Source organism: Phodopus roborovskii, unplaced genomic scaffold (genome assembly GCF_943737965.1).
Source record: "Phodopus roborovskii unplaced genomic scaffold, PHOROB, whole genome shotgun sequence".
Taxonomy (NCBI): Eukaryota; Metazoa; Chordata; class Mammalia; order Rodentia; family Cricetidae; genus Phodopus; species Phodopus roborovskii.
The window spans coordinates 43,151-59,294 of record NW_026125165.1 but is presented as its reverse complement, the minus strand read 5'-3'; the positions used below and the strand labels follow the sequence as shown (position 1 = coordinate 59,294).

Here is a 16,144-nt window from a genome sequence, read left to right as displayed (position 1 = left end):
TCCAGCACCTTCTAATTTGATGTTGTAGATTCTTGAATTCTGTTCATTCTATGGGCACCACTGGACACATGTTCTCCACAGAGGTTGACAACGATCATCAGTCCCTCACTGACATAGTTCCTTCTCATGCTTCCCTTGGACGCTCTTTGGGCGTCCCTTCTCTTTGGTTCACAGAGTCGTTATGTTCTAGGCTCCATCCTGTGTATTAGTAATTCTTGACGCACCTCTCCGGTCAGGCCATGCTGCCTTCAGAAGGGATTCACACCACATTACATCAACTCCATGTCTTGACACACTTTTCCCTCCTCCTGCACGTGGTTGCAGTTCCTATGCTCTTTTCTTCCTGTGCCTAGGCAGGCCTTTCCCCCCCCCCCCCCCCCAGGCTTTACAGCTTCTTTGCTCATCTCAGCGAGGTGGACACTGTCACCTCTTTGGCCACAGCCTCTATATTCTAGGGTACAGACCGTGTTACACACCTCTGTACCCCACGTGCCAACAATGCACCTCGTCCTGAACAGGTTGGTGTCCAGTGGAGGAGAGATGGTTCAATGAGTGGATGAGTAAGGGTTGGCCACAAGGAAGGTGCTGGCGTTCGTACCACCAGCGATAAGCCTAGGTGGCACCTGCTACGTGACGCCGGCTAGGTGGTGGGTTCAGGACCAGACCCTGCGGGAGGGACCTGGGACAGAAGGGCGGTTCGGTTGCCGTCTCCCAGTAGGGAGCGGCCCACGCGGCATGGTACACGCACCTCCCCTCGCTCAATCTCGTGGCCTTGCGGCAGCGACCACCGCCTGCACGGCACACTCGCCTGGCGTTTCGCTCTTGGCCCCAACCGGCCACCGTCGCTCACTGGAACGCTCGCTCGTGACCCGGAAACGCATTCTCCCTAGCAACTGCGGGTCCGCGGCGGCGCCGGCCTCCGGGGAGCGACGGTGAGGCTCCTGCCCCCTCCCCCTGCGCACGCCCGGGCCGCCGGGCCTGGCTTTCCCGTCGCGCTGCGCTCCGCGGCCCGGGCCGTGCGTCCTCGCCTCCCAGGGCGGCCGACTGCGGCGCCTCCGGTCGCCTCACGGCGGCTCCGGCCTGGCCTCGGGTCCCTCACGCCCCGCGGGTCCTTCCTTTTGTAGCGCGGTTCAGTGCGTGAGGAGGGAGATGGGAGGATTGGAGCCCGTGGCGGGGAAGACGCAGCCTCCCGAGGCTCGGGTCACCCGGGGACGTGTTCTCGTGGGTCCTGATGGAGCCTGACAGGCTTGCGGCGCCTCGGGAGAGCTGAGCCGCAGCACTTGCAGATCGCCCGAGCTTCCCGAAGAGATACACTTTATCCATTCCCCGGGACGCAGAGTCTCGTTTAATTGTACACTCTGAGCCCACGGTTCCCCCCCGCCCCCCGAGTTAGCTTCCCAGTTATGAATGAGCTGTGGTTAGTATATGGTATCGTAGATGTCGTCGCTTCCATTTTCATACAGAAGGAATTTGACTGATCTTGACGTGTCAGTATTATCTCTGGTGTACATTTCAAAAGATACAGTGGCATTGAACTGAAAACCTCCTTTGAGTCTGGACAAGTGGTACCAAGAAAACCCGAGACGTTGGTATCTACTGATTGATGAGAACAGTTTGTGGAATTATTTAGGAATAAAATGCAGGGACTTAAGACTCATCATTCAAAACTCTGTCATTTCTTTTCAGTATTCAGCACCGGTAGCGTTGATACACTTGAAATGACTTTTAGGAGACATGAGATTGTATTGTACGCTTTGTCCCATTGGGAAAGCGGTAAGATGGCATTAGGTTAAGTACAACCCGGTGGAGAAATGAATGTAGGCTGCTGTTTTCAGGAATATGTTTAATAGTTGATTGGCCTCCAAAGTAGAGATAGACTTTATATTTGTGTTGGAGGGAACTGAACAAACTAAATGATTTCCTATATTCCTTAGGGCTTAGGAAACATTTCCATATGGTGTTCTTTAGTTCATATTTAAAATTCTAAAGTCACTTGATTCTGATCCATTTCTTTCCAAACGCATAACGCATACATCTCTGCTGTTCTTCCTGTTTGAGATCTAAAACAGGTGCTTTGTCCCTTGGCGATCCTTTGCCCCTGCAGTCGGTCTTATATTTATGTAAAGTGCAACAACTTAGAGTTAGTGTTTAATATGTACTTGTGTCTTGTGCGAAATTTTGTTCTTTGACTGACACTCTTGAGTGTTTCATATGTAGTAGGCATTTTGTCAGGAGACAAAGAAAAGAATGGTTACTCAGTGACCAGTTACTATGTATTGTCTGTGGTGTACCCGTGTGTGTGTGTGTGTGTGTGTGTGTGTGTGTGTGTGTGTGTGTGTGTGTGTTTAGGTTATCAGCTTTTGATTCTCAGTACATGACTTAAACTGTAGAAGATAAGGATTTTAGGCCATTGCTTTGCAGGTATACCAAAGATTATGAAGATGGATAAGACCTTTTAGGATGTTTTATTGCTTTCTTGTAGTTACTATCTTGTTTAATCTAGTTATTAAACAGATACTGGAGTGTCCACCTGGTACCAGGCACTGTCCTTGTCTGTGCAGTTGAGAATGAATGCAGACCTGATCCCTGTTTTTAGCCGATGATAATCCAATAACCACACAATGTTAAGGTGCAATTGTGATGTGTTAAGAGAATCACAGATGACATCTCTGAATGGAGATATTCAGGATGCAGTGGAAAGGAAGTGCTTCAGTGAGATTTGTTAGCAGGGCAAGAGACCCTGCCATGGCAGTGGCAGGTGAGGATCAGGGACACAAGGTAAAGCTCTAGAAGGGAACTGGAGACATGTGGGACAATCTGCTAGGACCTAGGGCTGGGGATGTGGAGTGGGGCCACATTGTGCTAGGGCTTATAGGCAAGCTGCATTTTTCTTTGTGCTTTGACTAAAGAGAAGCCTCTATGAAGGTTTTACTCAGGGACTTAGGCAGTGTGTCGGGTGGGGATGACACAGTATGTTTGTGTCTGAATGGTCTGCTTTGTGTTTCAGCCACCAGTTAGCATTTTAATTGTTTTCTTGCCCTTGTTCTTCAACTTGCTCCCTATGCTTTATTTTGTAAATTTTAATTTAAAATGTGGACAACATGTGGGAGTCTCTCCTCCTACCAAGTGGATCCTGGGGGGTTGAACTCAGGTTGTCAGGTTTTGTGGCAAGTGCCTTTACCTGCTGAGCTCACTGCTCCTCCCTCTTGCTTTATTATAGTTGGAGGAGCTCCCGTGTTCAACCTGAAAGATGCATTCATTTCTCTTTTATTTGGGAAAAATACATTTTTTTTGGATTAAAATAGGCCATTGGGACCAATTGATTAGAAATGTTTTTAATCTGTACTACAGCTTAGAAACCAGTTTTCATTTTTTAAAAAAACTCCTTTATAATAAAACACATAATATAAAGCTTACTGTCTGGCTGGGAGAATTGGCTTAGTTGGTAAAGTGTTTGCAGCACACAAGGACCTGACATCCATATCCCAGAAGGACCCTGGCAGCTTGCTGGTCAAGCCTAGTTAGTCTCTGAGCCCCAGGTCCCAGAGAGAGGCTATTTCAGAACAAAACAACAACAACAACAAAACAAAAACAAAAACAAAACAAAACAAAACGAAACACAGCCAACTCCTCCTAAGGTTGAGTTCTGGGCTTTCAAGTGTATGCTTCCATCCACATAGTCCTACCCAGTCATTTCAAAATGTATAGTTCAGTGCTGGTAACTGTTGACTGAAATGTAACAGGCCTCTAGAGCAATTCATTCTCTTCTTGCCTGCTGTTGGCCACCACCATTCTACTCTCTGTTGTAATTTTGTCCAGAATATATACATATATCTATATCTACATCTATGTATCTGTCCTTCCATCACTCAGTTCAGTGTTGTCAGTTCAAAAATACCCAGCTTTTCTTTCTAGTCTTTGGAGTTTATTCACAGAGCTGGGGTGAAAGAGGTTTTTTTTTTTTTTTTTGTTTTTTGTTTTTTTGCTAGTAATATGGGGAGCTCTGGTGAGTTGTGAGTTGAGAAATGGTCCATTTCCTTCAGTTTTGTTAACAGTTTGTATACAGTTGATATTTTTTCCTAACTATTATCAGTATGTATTAGTATTTCTATCTGGTCTAGGGTGGGAAGGTTTTTTTTTTGGACTGTAAGTGTTCAAGTTTCTTTTTGGTTGAACTTTGGTTATGCCTTTCATTGACCTTGAATATTTTTCTTGTCTTTTCTTAATATGTTAGCTTTGCCACTGGCTCATTAATGATATATAGTCCCAATAGTTACAACTTTCCTGCCTTTTGTCATTCTGAGGCACTTCCACCCTCAGCCTTTTCTTCACATTCCCTCTCTTAAACCCACACCTACCAATTAAATAAGGAGTGTTCACCAGGTGATAATTTCCTCACTTATAAATTCAGGAGCTGAAGCTTAAGACAATTGGTAGTTTGTTTTGGCCAAGGTCAGAGAGCTAACTAATGGTTATTTCAATTCAGGTTTTTCTAGCTGTATAACTTGATTCTAAGAAGACAGATAAGTATAGAAATAAAGCAGGAGATAGAGTAGGGACTGCATCTACTCAGAGAGAAATTGAAAAGAGCATTCTGGGTCATGCTGTTTATAAAGTACTTGCAAGGAGCAGGAAGCATCTGGGATGAGGTTTGGAAGTTAGTGTGAGAGAAGCATCTGAGGGGGTGGGTTATGGGGGCTGTGGAAGGGGCAAGGAGTGTGTGTATTGCAGAGCATGGGCTTGGAAGATTGGGCATGGAAGGATTGGGTGTGACTATGGGAAGCAGATGACATGGGAGTTGGACTGAATTGTGGAAGGTTTTTTTTTTTTTTTTTTTTTTTTTTCTTTCTAAATGTGTGGCTTCAAAACAGCCTTTTGTATGTCCTTAGCTACTGAATGAGTCTGGTCCAGGGCAGGCAGGCATCTTCTAAAATTTGCCTTCATTACTTAGTACAGTCTCGCACATAATTAATTCACAGGTTTATTGATTGATTGATAGCATGTTTTCTCACTGTTACTTAGTTACTTTATTAGTGCTTGTGATTGAATTGTTTATTGTATGAGAAGTCTTGACTCTTGTGTTCATAAAATTCCTTCCAAAGAAGTCAGCATAGTTTATGCTAATTCATTTATTATCTCAGCAGTCAATTTACTATACCCAAAGAATATCCCACTATCATAGGAACTTAGAATCTGGCTTTAGCTATAGAGTTGTCATTGGGTAGCTTTTTTTTTTTTTTTTAAATTAACAATTAAAACATTTTTTGTGTGCGGTTGTTTTTGCTGCTTATATGTCTGTGCACCATGTGTGTGCAGTGACCTCAGAAGCCAGGAGAGGGGCACTGAACCCCTGGAATCCTAGTTACAGATAGTTGTAGGCTGCCATGTGGGTGCTGGGAATTCCAGCTCCTCTGGAAGAGCAGCCAGTTCTCTTAACCACAGAGACATCTCTCCAGCTCCCATTGTATGGCCTTCTCCTTTAATAATGAAAGGAATGTTAAGTGTGGAGGGCAGAGGTAGGCCTGGCTGGGATTTTTTCTCTTTCTGCTTGGTAGGAGGAGTATGTGCAGTGCTATCTTTGAATGTACAGCCACCTGCCTACCACATGCAGAACTGACAGTGATTTTGCCTGGGTAGGATTAGGCCCATTCTAATCTCAGAATTAAGCGCTGGGTTTCATTGAATTTTGGTCTGTTAGAAATAATTAATGAAAAACATTTTACAGTTAAAATCACAACATCCTTTGTGTAGTGCTTCTAATTGCTTTTATAAATCTATTCAGGCTAGCATTCTCTTTGCTGGTGTCTGAAGTGGTTGTCACTCACTTGTGTTTGATCAGAGAGTGTGTCGCCCCTTGTTGTCCCCCCCATCCCTATCCCCGTGGATCTGCAGATGGCTGCTTAGAAGGACATCACAGTATTGAAAGACTGAGTCTAGAGTTAAGACCATAAGTATCATTATATGTACCGTTTTGCTGGTTTTAAGTTATGAGATTATAACTGAGAAGTTGCCAAATACTATATGTGTAAGGTATCAATAATAGCAGACAGAATACCTAGGTATAGGTACTACTTTAAGAAATTACTACACTTGAAGGTTCAGTGCAACTATTCTTACTCTACCTCTTCCTTCTCCTTTGTGAGGTAACCTGGATTTTGTATTTTCTTTATTCTTGGACCACATAGTTCATCACAGTACAGATATTTTTTCCTTTGGTGATGCCTGTTTAGTTATATGTGTGGTTCACAACTGAAGTCCCAGCACTTAAGAGCTGAGGTAGGAGGTCTGTTCTGGGTTTGAGACCAGCTGGTATTAAAATTGAGCCCTTGATTCAAGAAAAGAAATGTAGACTTAACTATGTTTTAATTAGTTTTTTCCTTATAATTTATCTTCAGTTTGAACTTTTCAGTTCCTGTTTTTTTTTTTTTTTTTAAAGTCACGACTAGAACTGTGCACAGTGACTTTTTTTGTGTGTGTGATTGATCTTTTTTTTTTTTTTTTAATGTTGAATCTTTTTGGTCAAGAGCAGAATTTGTTATTTTTTTTTAGGTCATTTAAAAATTTTTTAAAATTTGCCAGGCAGTGGTGGTAGCACACTCCTCAGGAGTCAGAGGCAGGAGGATCTCTGAGTTCTAGGTCAGTCTGGTCAATAACAGTGAGTTCAGGACAGCTAGGGCTACTCAGAGAAACCCTGTCTTGAAAAACAAAACAAAACTGTAAGGAGTACAGTTTTTCCTCCCGCAGCTGGTCTGGTCCCACCGCGCGCCAGCCCCAATTATCAGCTAGCTCTGTCTTAAGTATTAACCCATTTCTATTAATCTAATATTTCCACGTGGTCTTCTTACCGGGGAAAGGGGCCAGGGTCTCCTCTCTCCAGACTCTCCATCTTGACTCCTCCTCACTACTTCCTCTTTCCTCCTTGTCTCCTAGTCCCTCCTATCTTCCTTTCCTATTGGCCAACAGTGCTTTATTCATTAACCAGTATGGGAAACATATACTGAATGACATCTCCCATCATCATCTCTTTTCTGTCTAAATAAAAAGAAGGGTTTTAACCTTAACATAGCAAAATATATCACACAACAGTTATCAAATAAGAATCACAGTTAACACTTTTAGTCCATTAACATTTAGCAAGATTTAAGAAACTATTCTATCATCTATCCTATATTTGTGTGTCTAAAGTCTATGTAACTTATCTTTAATCCTAACTAAGGAAAACTATAACCATAACTATTTGTCTTCAACTCCTTCAAAGACCACAGAAGCATAATATATAAACTCTAGAAATGACAGAGGCATCTTGCCTTGTCAGTCACCAGAAGTTCTTCTGTAATCTTCCATCTTCAGCCCATAGGCCATAGTGTGTCTGGCAAACTCTTCAGCAAAGCAGGAAACTTTAAACTGTCTTTTTGTATTGGCAGTTTGTCAGTCATTTTTCTCTGTGTCCTGCAGACTGTCTGGCAGACTCTTCCATGAAGCAGGAATTCTGTAGCAATGTCCATCTTGAATCAGCAGTCACTTTTCTGTGGGTCCTGCATGTTCAGTTTATATAGCATAAAGTCAAACAGTCCAGACAAGAGTAGTATCTTGTCTAAATGGCTAGTCTTGCCATATTGGAAGTAAACTTCATAAAGAGTTTCTTCAATGTCCATCTTCCTTTTTGACTCAGATGGTGTTGCCAGGAGCAATTGTGCCTCATTGTCAAGAAAAACCCTAAACCATTTTAAATGCCATATTCTGTAGGTCTTTGAAAGGTTTAAAGAATGCCTATCTATCTCAAATACATGCCTGTATATCTAGAAATCTTAACTAACTTAACTATAATATCTGACTATCATAGATACTATCTATAATCTGTACTACATTATACATTACATTTCTAAATGAGCTATATAAACACAATACCTAAACAAGAGGAGAAATATACATATCACAAAATTAACCTTAAATTGTATCAATAAATGAAAATCCATTCCAAAACAAAGTAATCAATAAATAAAATCCATTCCAAAACAAAGTATTCATATCTATACCATAATCCCCTTTTTACCTTTAAAAAGAGATTGGTTGTGATCATTAACAATTTATAACCAAGCCCATTTAAATGAAAACAAACATTTATAAACAATATTTGGGAATTTGGGCATTGTTCTTTCCAAACTACTTCCTGCTGGTAAAGGGCGCTGTCATGGGGGAATCCTAAGAGGACGCAGAAATCCTGGTTGTAGTCTGCAAGGCTGCTTTGTCCGAGTTGTTTTGAATGTTGGATCACCAGCGACTGTTTCAGGGGGCCTAGCTTGATCAAACCACATTAGTCTGGAAGGAACCCACAGATTTTTATTTTCTGTGGAAACAAAAATAGAAATCCTTTTCCCCAGTAACTTGTCCTTAGACTTAAATTTTTGAGTCAAAGCATTTTTAAAATATATAAATTGGATTGATCCAGCACCATTTGTTTTAACAGTTGTTATTTCCTCAGCAGTCAAAAGATACAAAGACAATATAACACCATACAGTAACCAGATTCTCTCTGAGCTTTTCATCTTCAAGTGGCTTTATTATTACTCTGTTTCTTTTACTTTTTATTTTTTATTTTTTGAGACAGGGTTTCTCTGTGTATCTCTTATCTGTCCTGGAATTTACTCTGCATACCAGGTTTACATTGAAATCACAAGAGATCTGCTTGCCTCTGTCTCTCAAGTTCTGGGATTAAAGGTGTGTGCCACCACACCCAGTTCCTCTTTGTCTTTTTAAAACCAGTTCATTTTTTCCCCCATGTCTACGTATATTTTAAAACACACTGTAAACCTTTAGAGGTTTTTCTTAATATGAGTCTGTCTTTACTGTAAATGTTTATATTTTTCTGGCCACGAGTCTTTTATTTGGTAAACAACAACATTGCTGAAATGAAAGTCGTAGCTGTGTTAGCCACGGTCTATCCAAGATGGCGGCAGCTATTTTACCGCCAGCAGTGAGAGCTGTGTTCACTGCCTTGGTCTGAGCCTGCCATCCAGACCCATGCTGCTGGCTTGGAGATGTAGTCCCTGCCATTGCCAGCTCTCGTACACACCAATGAATTGTTAGCAGAGTTTCTTAAAGGTCTTGAGATTTTTTTTTTGCCGCTTATGCTGAGTCAGGAAACTTTTCTTAAAGGAGCCACACAATTATCTGCTTGTCTCTAGCAAAGCAGAGTCTAACAGAGAAAAATGCTGCTACCAAGAAGCCTTGCTTGTCTCTGTTCTTTTGTTTCTAAAACCCTTTTTAAGCTTTTGTTAAATTTTAAGTGGAAGTTCTTATTAGCCACGTTGTAATTAAACAGAATTACATTCAAACTTTAGTGATAATGCTACTGAATTATAACATTAAGTATTATATCTACTGTTTTTAATATATATTTTAAAGAGAGGTTTATTTTTATGTGGATAGTTGTTTGCCTGAGTGTATGTCTATGTACCAGGTACATAGCCTCTGGAGGCTAGAAAAGGGTGTCGTATCCTCTATAATTGGATTACAGATGGTTTTGTGACCCATCGCCTGGGTGCTGGGAATCTAACCCAGGTCCTTCTGAAAAGTAGCTAGTGCTCGTTCCTGCAGAGCCGTCTCCATGTCCTCCACCTTGTCTTCTGAGACAGGGCCTCTCATTGTTCTGGGCTACTTCCATCTCTGCCACCCCCACTAAGGTCAAGATGCAGCTGTGCCCAAGGTGGTTTTGTTTGTTTTTTGTTTTTTGTTCCTGACATGGTTCCTCGGGATTGGATCTCAGGTCCTGTGTGACAGACACTTTACTGATAGTATATCTTCTCAGCCCCAAGTTTTTCATCTTCTTCTGTGATTGGGAATAGTTTAATAGGAAACAAGATATCTATCTGCCTTTGTATTTGTTTGTGATAGACCATGTACTCAGTTCTTACTGTTTTAGTCTTTTGCAGTTAAGTTTGTTGCTATTCTTCCTGGTCACTGTCAGGTTTAGTGAGAAGTAGGAAATAGTTAAGAATCAAATTCATTTCTCTCACTTGTATAGCTGACTATTATTTAGTATCATTTAGTGTGAAATCTTTTATCTGTTGAAGCACCACCTTTGGCATACATAAAAATTTCCATTTCCCTCTTCCTTCCTGTCTATTTTTTCTCTCCCTCCCTCCCTCCCTCCCTCCCTCCCTCCCTCCCTCCCTCCCTTCCTTTCTTTCTGAGACAGGGTTTCTCTGTTGTGACAGCCCAGGAAGTCCTGTAACAGTCTTTGTAGACCAGGCTGGCCTTGAACTCAGAGATTGTCCTCTCTCTGCCTCCCAAATACCGGGATTAAAGGTTTGTGCCACCAGCACCTGGCTTGCATTTGTTTCTTTATTGTCTGCTTAAGCATCTTCTAATAGTGACTATAGGTAAGGTTATTTGAAAACTAAATCAAAAGTGTATCTTTTTACTATTTAGATTTTAATCTGTTTTAATAATGAGGCCCTGCTATATGAGCATTTTCCCCCAATATCCTGATCCCACAGTTGTGTCAGCCCCAAATAACACACAGAGACTCTGTATTAGATATAAAGCTGTTGGCTTGTTGCTAGCATTTCTTATTGGCTGTCTTAAATATTAACCCATTTCTATTAATTTATGTATTTTCACATGGTCTGATCTTACTGGAGAGAGGGTCCAGAGTTCTACTCTCTTGGTCCTACATGTTGAATCTCCTTCTACCTCTTCCCAAATCCTCATAGTCTCCTAGTCCCACCTATTTTGCTTTCCTATTGGCCAACAGTGCTGTATTCATTAACCAACACGAGAAACATTTACAGAATAACATCTCCCATCAATAGACTATTTTAAGTCCTATGTATTTAGTCTTTCTTGCCATTTTGGAAAAGAAGTTGAGAGAGAAGTTTCCACTCTATCCCCTAACCCTGGGTCATAGTGGTAGATTAATTTTCTGGTCTAAAAGAATATAACAAAGTTTAGTTGCCTCTCATTTTGTTTTCCATTCTTGATTATTTTATGTGTATGAGGGTTTGCTTGTGTGTATTCATGTTTGCTACATCCATGCTTGATGTCCATGGAGGTCAGTAGAAAACTGGAGTTATGGGTAGTTGTGAGCCACTCGTGGGTGCTTTATAAGAACAAACAGTCCATCCCTGTCTCAGTTTCTGTAGCTCCAGGAGCCCAGAAGATTCTACTGATACTCAAGTCCATTATATGGAATAGTGTATTTGCATGTGAACTGTGCATACTGAAATTACCTCTAGATTAGTTATAATATCTAACAAAATCCTTATATTGTTTAAGGAACAGTGGCAAGGAAAAAAAGTGTATGCATGTTCAGCATTTTTTCCTTGATTCTTTTCTGCCTGTGTTGTTAGAATGTACTAAGGTAGAACCTGCAGATACAGAGGGTCCTGTGTAACACTGAAGGCTTACAAAGCAGAAATTTATTGCTCAAGGCTTTGGAAGCTAGAAGCCTGACATCCAGGTGTTGGCAGAGTTGACTCCTGAAGGCTGTGAAGAATCTGTTCCATCTCTCTCTCCTAGCTTCAGCAGGTTGCTGGCAGTCTTTGACATTCTTTGGGTTTTAGACACATCATTCTAATGTTTGCCTTAATCTTCACATGATCTTATCTCCAGGAGTGTGTCCATGTTCAAATTTTTCCTTTTTACAAAGACAACAATCATTGGGTATGCCCACTCTTATTTGACATCATCTTAACTAATTATTTCTTCAGAAACCAAGTGAGGCCACATGCCAAGATATTATAGAGGTTCAACATATGTTATGTTAGTCAGCTGTCACTATAACAAAGTATCTGAGTGACTAACTTATTTTGGCTTATAATTTTGGTGGTGCAGTCTCTGGTGAACTAACCTGTTGCTTTGGGCCTTTGATGAGGTGTCACATGGTGGGAGCTCATGGTAAACCTAAATTGCATATGCCATGACCAGAAAGCAAAGTAAAGAAGGGGAAAGAGGCCATGATTCCATAATCTGGCCTTGTCACCAGTACCATAAAACCCTTTTCTGGGTTCTGCCACTCCCCAGTGCCTTTAACACATGGCTCTTTAGGAGATATTCAAGGCTATAATCACAGCACTAGCCTTGCTTCTGCAGACAGTACATCTACCTGCAGGAGCTGGGTGGGTCTAGGTGGTAGTGGTTTAGAAACCACTATAGGTTGAAACTGGGGCTAATGTGAGAGACTCTTGATGAAGAATGAAGATTAAATGGGGTTCTACTATACACTAATATTCATTGACTGAGACCCTGAAATTTATTAGAAAGAGAGGCCTCAGAAAGATAGATGTTTCTGAGGCCTGAGGACTATCCTGTTAGAGTCTCTCACAGTTGATGAAAAGGATTCTAAGCCCCAGGAAAAGAATAAAGATTTGAGCTAAGGAAGAAACCGTAGATCCTCATCTCTGAGAACTGGTTTAGGCTTGTTCAAAGTACAGTTGGCCTCTATACCCATGGGGTCTGTATATATTGATTCAACTGACAGAGAAAGAAGTCATTAGATTTGCATCTGCCCTGAACACATGTGGACAGTACTCTGCAGTCAATACACCATTTGCACAGGATTTACACTGTACTACAAATTATAATGCCTATAAAGATAATTCTTTCACATGTTTATATGCATGTGTTTGTATGTGTTTTTCTCTCTCTGTGTGTGCATGTGCATATACATACACATGTTTATGTGGTGACTAGACAACAACCTCTAGTATCATGTTCAGGGAGGCCATCCACCACTTTTGAGATAGAGACTCTTATTGGGCCGGAACTCTACAATTAGGCTAGGCTATTCAGTGAGCTTCAGGGATCCTCTATCTATGCCCCCTGTATGGGCTTACAAATGCAACTAGTATGCTTGGTGTTTTTACTTGGGTTCTGGGAATTGAACTCAGGTCCTTGTGCTTGTAAGGCAAGGGCTTTATTGATTGAGCCATTCCTTCCCTTGTCCAAGATAGTTTAAAGTATATAGAGACGGGCATAGATGCAACTATTATCCCATATGTTATAAGGAACTTGATCATCTTTGGATTTTGTTATATATGAGGGTTTTGGCACCAATGTCCCAAGTAGGAATACTATATTTAAGGCTTTGAGAGACTGGGAACCATTTTTGAATTTCCTTTCTAGAGTCTTTAACTTCTCAAGTAAAGGAAAAAATGGAGAATGCTGTTTCGGAGACACTTGCTAGAGACAGGGGTTATATTCAGTGGAAACATATTGTATGTGAGCTATGCAAGGATTTAAAAGGTAGAGAATACAAATGTAGTTCTTTATAGAGTTTTCTAATTGATCACTATAAAGTTTTTAAAATTAATTTTCAGAGTTTCCTTACAAAAGATCCTTCTGGGATTAATTAAAAAGCTATATATATGTATATATAGTATTTGGACACCACTGTACAACTGCAATGCTTTTTCTGGTGATTGTGTTGGATTTCCTAGGTAGATAGTAATTCACTTTATATATGATTACTTTTTAATAGTGTTTATATATCCTTTTATGTAGCTAGCCCCTTTAGAATGGCATTGAATAACAAGCACCATAATTGTTGGTATGTCTTAAGCTGGTTGGATTGACTGTCTTTAGTGGACTCATTATTTATACTATTTTTTGTGTTATGAGTAGTTTTCCCACCAGCCTGGTCCCATAGCCTTGCCAGCTCCAAATAACATACAAAGACATTGTATTAGATATAATGCGGTTGACCTGTTACTAGTGTTTCTTATTGGCTAGCTCTGTCTTAAATATTAACTCATTTCTATCAATCTAAGTATTTCCATGTGGTCTTGGCTTACCAGAGAGAGGGTCGGGACCTCTGTTCTCTTGGTCCTACATGTTGAATCTCCTCTTACCTCTTCCTGAATCCTTTTTGTTTCCTAGTCCTGCCTATCTTGCTTTTCCTATTGGTCAACAGGGCTTTATTCATTAACCAGTATGAGAAACATATTTACAGAATGACATTTCCCATCATCTCCTCTTTTCTGTTTAAAATAAAAAGAAGAGTTTTAACCTTAACATAGCAAAACATATAACAAAACAGTTATCAAATAAGAACCACAGTTAACAATATTTAGTCCATTAACATTTAGAAAGAGTTAAAGAAAATATTTCATTATCTATCCTATCTTTGTGAGTCTAAAGTCTTATATGTAATTTATCTTTAATCTTAACTAAGGAAAACTGTAACCATAACTATCTGTCTTCAATTCCATCAAAGACCACAGAAGGATAATATATAAACTCTAGAAATGACAGACTCATTGCCTGGTCAGTCACCCGAAGTTCTTCTGTAATGTTCCATCTTCACCCTATATAAGCCATAGTGTGTCTGGCAGACTCCTTAGTAAAGCAGGAAACTTTAAACTGTCCACCTGTATTGGCAGTCTGTCAGTCACTTTTCTCTGTGTCCTGTAGAATGTCTGGCAGACTCTTCCATGAAGCAGGAACCCTGTAGCAGTGTCCATCTTGTATCAGCAGTCACTTTCCTGTGGGTCTTGCATGTCCAGTTTATACAGTTTAAAGTCAAATAGTCCAGACAAGAGCAGTATCTTGCCCAAATGGCTAGTCTTGCCATATTGGAAGTAAACTCCATAACAAGTTTCTTTGATGTCTATCTTCCTTTTTGACACAGGTAGTGTTGTCAGGAGCAGTTGTGCCTCACTGTCAAGAAAAACCCTAAACCATTTTAAATGCCATATTCTGTAGGTCTTTGAAAGGTTTGAAGAATGCCTATTTATCTCAAATACATCTCTGTATATCTAGAAATCCTAACTAAATTATAAGTTTTGGCTATTATAGGTAAAACCTAACTAAAGTTTTGACTATTATAGGTAATTATCTAAAATCTGTACTAAAGTATACATTTTTAAATGAGCTATATAAATACAATACCTAAACAAGAGGAGAAATATACATATCACAAAATTGACCTTACATTTGTATCAATAAATGAAAATCAATCCCAAAACAAAGTATTCATATCTATACCATAATCCCCTTTTTACCTTTAAAAAGAGATTGGTTGTTGTCAGTAACCATTTATAACCAAGCCCATTTAAATGAAAACAAACATTTATAAACAATATTTGGGAATTTGGGCGTTGTTCTTTCCAAACTGCTTCCTGCTGGTAGGGGGCGCTGTATTAGATATAAAGCTGTTGGCCTGTTACTAGTGTTTCTTATTGGCTAGCTCTGTCTTAAATATTAACCCATTTTTATTAATTCAAGTATTTCCACCTGGTCTTGGCTTACCGGAGAGAGTGTCAGGAACTCTGTTCTCTTAGTCCTATATGTTGAATCTCCTCCTATCTCTCCCTGAATCCTCCTTGTCTCCTAGTCCTGCCTATCTTGCTTTCCTATTGGCCAACAGTGCTTTATTCATTAACCAATACAAGAAACATATTTACAGAATGACATCTGCCATAATTTTTTTTCCTGCTTAGTGGTTCTCAACCTGTGGGTCATGACCTCTACAAGATTATTGGAAAATATAGATATTTATATTATGATTCATAACAGTAGCAAAATTACATGAAGTAGCAATGAAAATAATTTTTTGGTTTGGGGTCACTACAACATGAGGAACTGTATTAAAAGGTCACAGCATCAGGAAGGTTGAGAACTGCTGCTCTATGTAGTCCATGCTGTCCTGGAACTCACTGTGTAGACCAGGCAGACCTTGAACTCATGGAGATCCACCTGCCTCTGTCTCCCAAGTGTTGGGATTAAAGGCATGTGCCACTACACCTGGGAATCTTTTTTTCTTTTTAAAGTTTATTTTTAAGGTAAACCTTTTGTTTGTAGAACTAGACACACTTGTAAGAAACACTGGAGACAGCCCAACAGCCCTTCACTCTGCTTTCTCTAGAATAACTGTAGTACATTATCATAACCTGGATGTCTCAGCCACTCTTCCTGTCTTGTCACTTGCTGGTGCTCTGTCTTGGCGTTTTCCATTTTCACGTGTACTCACTAGTGTGTGTGTGTGTGTGTGTGTGTGAGAGAGAGAGAGAGACAGAGAGACAGAGACACAGAGAGAGAGAGCTGTACATCGGTGGGTTTGTGTGTTCACAACCACACATGCAGAAGAGTCTGTCGAAGAAGTCACTCAGATTGTCCTTTAATAAAGAGCCTCAGTCATGTCCGC

The 16,144-nt window shown here is 40.5% G+C and overlaps 1 protein-coding gene across 2 annotated transcripts in view; it reads left to right on the top strand.

Moving 5' to 3' along the window:
* The first annotated feature begins 824 nt into the window (after positions 1–824).
* LOC127226390 (DIS3-like exonuclease 2) overlaps positions 825–16,144 on the top strand; it is a 49,135-nt gene continuing 33,815 nt past the window's right edge. Inside the window, exon 1 of one of the 2 annotated variants that reach the window (XM_051190376.1) lies at positions 825–932. The gene's annotated coding sequence lies outside the window, so the exon portion shown is untranslated. Of the gene's footprint in view, positions 933–1,395; positions 1,418–16,144 lie in introns of those variants that run through there. The other variant, XM_051190397.1, reaches the window with a different exon arrangement.